Raw genomic sequence first — 5862 nt, forward strand, 5'->3', positions numbered from 1 at the left:
TCCAGTGGTCTTCCAAATGCCATTTTAATGCTGTGTCAGCAATGTCCCCAGGAACTTTTTAAAATATAAGGGTAAAACAACAATCACTGGACAGACAAGACTTCATTTCAAAAGACTTCAGTACTCCTTAAACTTGAAAAAGGAAGCAAGTCAGGCTGCCTCACCCCATCAAACACCAATTTAACTCTCTTTCAGAAACAAAATTCTTCTGCCCCCTCACCAATGTATCCTACCCCCGAAAGTGAAAGGGGGTTAAAAGTGGGCGGAGGGGGTGTGCTACCTTGAAAGTAAAGCAACTCTTAACACGGCTTAAGTCATTTCCCCCCTACATCTAAGAAATACTGCAGCTGCCAGTCAACACTACCGGTCCATGAATACAGCAAAATGCCAGCACCTGCCACCCTGCATCTGGGGCCTTTTATTTTTTGGTAAATGTGGCAGGAAAGACTTTCAGAGAGAAGATCAACTGCTTTATCTGAGAGAAAGGGAAGCCCCAGGGAAGAGAAAGAAGAAGCATCGCACCCATCCTTGGGTACTTTGTGCGTCTCCTCTCTGTGCACTGAAAGGACTCTTTGTGTCACAAACACACACACACACACACACCCGGCGAGTCTGTGTGATTTACTCGGGGGAGGAGGGGCAAGAAGGGTGATTTTATTATCCCTTTTCTCACTCAGTCCCAGCAAATCTCCGCCTGGGCCCTAGCTCGGTGGCCTCTTTCTGGCTCAGTCCCCTCCGCCTGTGGCCGCAGAGATAAGAGAGGGGAGGCGACCAAACAAAAACAGTCATCGATCTAAAGAAGTAGAGGGGAAATCCAGCGAGCAAGGAAGGGAGGGGAAAGGAGCCTGCGGGAGCAGAAGGGGTGGGGGTGGGGGGTCAGAGGAAGAGGAGCGAAGGCCCCAGCACAGGGGACTGAGGAAGGGTGGGTGGTGGCACAGGAAGAGTGGAAGGGAGGATGGGGGAAGTGCAAGGGAGGTGCCAGAAATAGGCAGGAGGATGCGGCGGGGAAGGCGACGGCCGCAGGAGGAGGAGGCCGAGAGGTGGAGGAGTGGGGCAAGCGTGGGGTGGGGTGGGGAGGGAAGCAGCACGGGGCATCAATTATTAAGTGATTACATCATCCCCGACATTAAAACAACACACACAGCCCGGGTCCCCGCGGGGGGCCCCGAAAGGAGGGCGGGGGCGGAGTCTGGGCCAGCCTCTCCCCCAAGCCAATTTGTCTTCACACCCCGCGCCCGCTCGCGGGCTAGGAAATGGGCCCCCCATCCCTGCGCTACCTCTGGGCCGCACCCCGTGGAGGTGTCCTCCGGCACGACCACGGGAAGACTCCGAGCGGGGCCAATTCCCCGGTAGCCCCGCGGGCGCCAGGGAGACGGTGGTGGCCAAGAGACTGCAGCGCCGGGCCCCGCGGCGGGGGCGGCGCTTCGCGGGGGCGCCGGCGACCGGCATCTCTGCAGCATCCCCGCGGCCCCACGTCGCATCCCTGCCGCTTACCTGCGCTGCGCTCAGGCTCCGGAGCCCATTCACATGGTCCTCCTCCGGCGCGGCCGAAGTGGCTCCGGTGGCTCCTCAGCGGGCCCGGGAGCCGGTGGGCCTCCAGAGAGTGCCCAGGGGGCGGCGCCGGGTGTCGCCGACCCGGCGGCCGGATCCCTCCCAGGCGCGGGCGGCGGCCGCCGGGCGGTGCGGAGCGGGCGGCGGCTTTGTGTGCGCCCGGGGAGCCCTCGGTGCGTCGGATGAAGCGCCGCGCGCCCGAACTGCGGTGGACGCGCGGCTCCGAGGGCAGCCTCGCCTCTGGTCTCGCGGCCGGCTGGCGGGCGGGTCTCGGCGGCCTTCAGCTCGCGGCGACCCCTCCTCCTCTCCCGCGGCAGCCCCCTCCCCACAGGCTCCGCTCCTGACAGATGGCGCAACTGCAACGACGCGCCGCCGCTGCCGCGGCTGCTCACAGCTACTCGCGCTGATGCTCCAGCCCCTTCAGCCCCTGCAGGGAGTGAGGAGGGGGCGGGACGCACCGCGAGAGTGGCAGGCCCTCCTGCCCTATCAACGGGCCCCTCGGGAGCTGTGGGCGACGACCATTGGTGACTGGGGCGGGGCGGGGCGGCGATGGGTGGGGTCACCGAGTGGGTTGAGCCTTACTGAGGCATCGGGCATCCTGGCGTGCGTGCAGTGTAGGCTGTGAGAGGGGATGCGAGGTTGGAGGAGTTGTGTATGTGCATTTTAATGGTTTATGTGGACTTGTGAGATTGTGGGTCAAGTCGGAGGAAGAAGGGAGAGTGTGAGCTGCAGTTTCTGCTTTGCGGAAGGTTGCAGCTGTCACTGCAGGAGGGCATCTGCCATTCCCTCAAAACCATAGGAACCTGCCTCTGGAAAGGGCTATTTTGCCTTTCTGATGTCTTTTCATTTGAAGGTGGGAGGATAAATTGGAAAAGTGTTAGGGTGATGAAAGAGTTTTCTCTAATCAAACCGAAGAGTACGGAGCAAGTAGAATCCCCTCACAGAAACCTGGAAAAGCTAAGAGAACCCTGGAAATGCACATTTAATATTATTAATAATTATAAAGAGGAGGAGGAAAAGACAAGGAAGGGGAGGAGATAGGGAAAATTAAGATTAATTTTTCCGTCGTTGTACATATACATATTCAAGCAAAAGTCTTGCGGAATTATTACTGAAATGCGGGTGGAGAGAGCAGGCGGCGACTAAGGAATCTGCAATCACAAAGTACAGATTTGTTTGTATAGTTTTTTCCAAAATCATGTTCAATTGTAGCCGTTGGTTGTCTTTGGTTTCTTGTGACATTCAGCCTTCTTATGTTTTCTTTTGCCTTCACTGAGTCTGAGCTTTTGCTCAGACTTTCCATGGTGAAATGATAGCTGGTTTAGTATACAGTTGGGAGTGCATCAGTCTTTATTTCCTATCCAACTTTTGTATGGCAGGATGTAACTTCATTAACACACACACACACACACACACACACACACACACACACACACACACACTTTGGTTTCCTGATTTTCTTTATAGGTAATTCCTGTTTACTGAAAGTTCTGCTTTAAGGCATGCTTAGATTCATTCTCCTTAATGATTTTGGCAAGAATCCTACCCTGCCCCCTCAGCAAATCTAATGTTCTGAAAAATATAAGTGAATTGGCTTCTACTTCTATGCCACAAATCTATAATATTACCTTTCCTGCCCACTAATTTTTTAACTGTAGTTTTAAAATATCAATTTGCTGACTTTTTTTCTTTTTGGTGCACAGTACATTTTAAAGTTGCTAGCATTTATTAAACAATCCCTATGCTATGGATGAGGAAACTGAGGACAAGAAAAGTTAATAAATAAACTCAAAGTGATAGTATAGGGTGGTTACTTTTTTTTTCTTCCTTAAATAAAATGTTAAGTGAAATAATGTTTAAATTTTGTGTTGGTAATTCATTCCATAGTCCCAAGAAATGGAACCCATGACTAGGACTAGAAGATTTCCATTACAAGACAACACTAACTTCATCTAGCCAGGAATTGTTTATCTTCGTCAGTACTAGCCTGCCATGGCTGTTCTAGGTTTATTTGAATTGGAATGGAGAGGCAAGCTTAAGGTATATCAGAATTACTAGAAGGGACTTGTTAGAATACAGATTGGTGGCCCCAACCCCCAGAGGTTCTGATTCAGTAAACTTGGAATGGAGTCCAAGAATTCACAATTCTAACAGTTGCAGATGATGCTGATGCTCCTGGTCTGGGTAACAGACCTTGAAAACCACTGGTCTAGAACCAGTCTGTCCAATGTGGTAGCCACTAGCCACACATGGCTATTAAGTACTGGAAATGTACTTGAGTACTTGAAATGTAGCTAGTGCCAATTGAGATGCACTGTAAATGTAAAAGACATATTGGATTTCAAAGATTTAGCATGAAAAAAAGGAAATGTAAAAACATCGAATTGATTTTTATATTAATTAGCATGTTAAGATGATACTAGTCTGAATATATTGTGCTAAATAAAATATAATATTAAAATTAATTTCACCTAGTTCTTTTAACCTTGTAATATAGCTACTGGAGAATTTAAAATAGCATATGTGACTCACATTATATTTCTATTGGACAGACTGATCTAGGGTTGTTTCTGATTCCAGCTCCATGGTGCACACTGTTGAGAGCAACTTGGTAAGGCAAATAACTTATTTCTTCTGGTCCTTAGTGTTCTCTTACATAAACCGGGGACATCATAAAACTGATCTCAGTAAAAACTAAGTGGACATGGAATCAGTTTTTGTGTATCTTCCTCCTTTTTAAAGATAAACTGTCATGTACTCTCAGAAAAACCACTCAAGATAGAGACTTCCTTGGAATTCCATGTGAGATTCAATTTATCTTATATGAAATCTGGAGTAGGTGGGGTAAGTCACCTCATTGTTTATGGTTTCTTCAAGAGGAGTCACTTTTTAGCATCTGTAACTCTAATAGCTTCTTGATCTAATTAGTGGGAAAAAAGAAGAGACAATGCAATTAAAATGACAGATTAACCTGCTCCCATCAAGACTTCATCCTGCTTTTGTAACTCTTTCCTTGCCTACATTTTTATCTGCTGCCCTTCCTAAATGAGGATTTAAATGGATTTGTCCTCCTAGGAGGATTTGCTAATGGTCTGAAGAAGTATATAGAGTCCTGTAAAGATCTGGATGCCAGTCCCCATTTTCATCTGCTGTGCAAATCTCTACATAGACCACAGGCTTCCTCATAGCCCCTAGCTGCCCCTAGCTGTCCCTAGGCTGCCTGAAATAAGTCATATTGTCCTCTATGACCCCAATTTTGTTTTCTTATGGACAGCTTATAATGTACCAACTAGAATGTGGGCATTGTTCCAGAATTCTCTTCGATTTGACTGCTACAGTTTTTATTTTTCTCTTTCTTTCACTTTGAAGTTTCCTATTTCTATCTGGGCTTTCTTTATTTTGTCTCACCTGAATTTCTTATTCTCTTGCTTTTAAAGTAACATTTTCCTTATTTTCAATTTTATTAAAATAGTTTCCCGCTTTACTATTACATTTCAGTTTTAATCTTTTCTTACATGTCAATTCAACAGCAACACATATAACAAAGATAAGAATCCTTAACACAGAGTGCTTACAAATCAGCAAGAAAATAAACACGAACACTCCAATTGAAAAACACATGCAAAGGAAACGCATCCCAAAATGGCCAGTAAATGAGATTTTAACTTTACTTATAACCAAAGCAATGCAAAGACATAGTTTTGTCAACTACCTAGTTAGCCAAAGACATACAAGGATGTAGAGAAGTGGATACCCCTACTCTGCTAGTGGGAGTGTTAATTGGTTTATCACTTCCGGAGGACAACTTAGTAGTAACATTTATGAAACACCCTTTAAAAAGTATACGCCTTTGACCCAGCAAGTCTACTTCTGGGAGAAAATGGAACAAGTTTGCAAAAATATACACATGACATGAGTAATTGGAACTTTGCTTATTATAGTGAAAAATTGAGAAAAGTCTGTTAATAAGGGATTTGGTGTGTAAATTCTGCTGTATCTATAATAGAATACTACATAGCCATAAAAACGATGATGATGCTATTTATTTATTTATGTGGAAAGATTTTCTCAATAAAATGTTAAGGGAAAAAAGTGAGCAACAAATTGGTATGTATGTGTATATATGTATGCATGCTTATACATGTATATTCCATTATTTTAAAATGTAGTTGTATATGAAAATTTTCATAGAAAGAAAAGTGAGCAAAAATGTTAACAGTGATTTTCCCCAAGTTATCAGATTATAGGTCATTTTAATTATTTTTCTTTTCTTAATTTTCTGAACTTTTTCCATTGGGCACTTATTATTTG

The 5862-nt window shown here is 45.9% G+C and overlaps 1 protein-coding gene across 4 annotated transcripts in view; it reads right to left on the reverse strand.

Annotated features, from left to right (window-relative positions):
* Window positions 1-1978, reverse strand: part of FYN (FYN proto-oncogene, Src family tyrosine kinase) — a 165368-nt gene extending 163390 nt beyond the window's left edge. For 3 of the 4 annotated variants that reach the window (XM_032484715.1, XM_032484718.1, XM_032484714.1), the window contains exon 1: window positions 1495-1977. The gene's annotated coding sequence lies outside the window, so the exon portion shown is untranslated. Of the gene's footprint in view, window positions 1-1494 lie in introns of all 4 variants that reach the window. The other variant, XM_032484717.1, reaches the window with a different exon arrangement.
* Window positions 1979-5862: the final 3884 nt, after the last annotated feature.

This window comes from Camelus ferus, chromosome 8, assembly GCF_009834535.1.
Source record: "Camelus ferus isolate YT-003-E chromosome 8, BCGSAC_Cfer_1.0, whole genome shotgun sequence".
NCBI classification, from domain to species: domain Eukaryota; kingdom Metazoa; phylum Chordata; class Mammalia; order Artiodactyla; family Camelidae; genus Camelus; species Camelus ferus.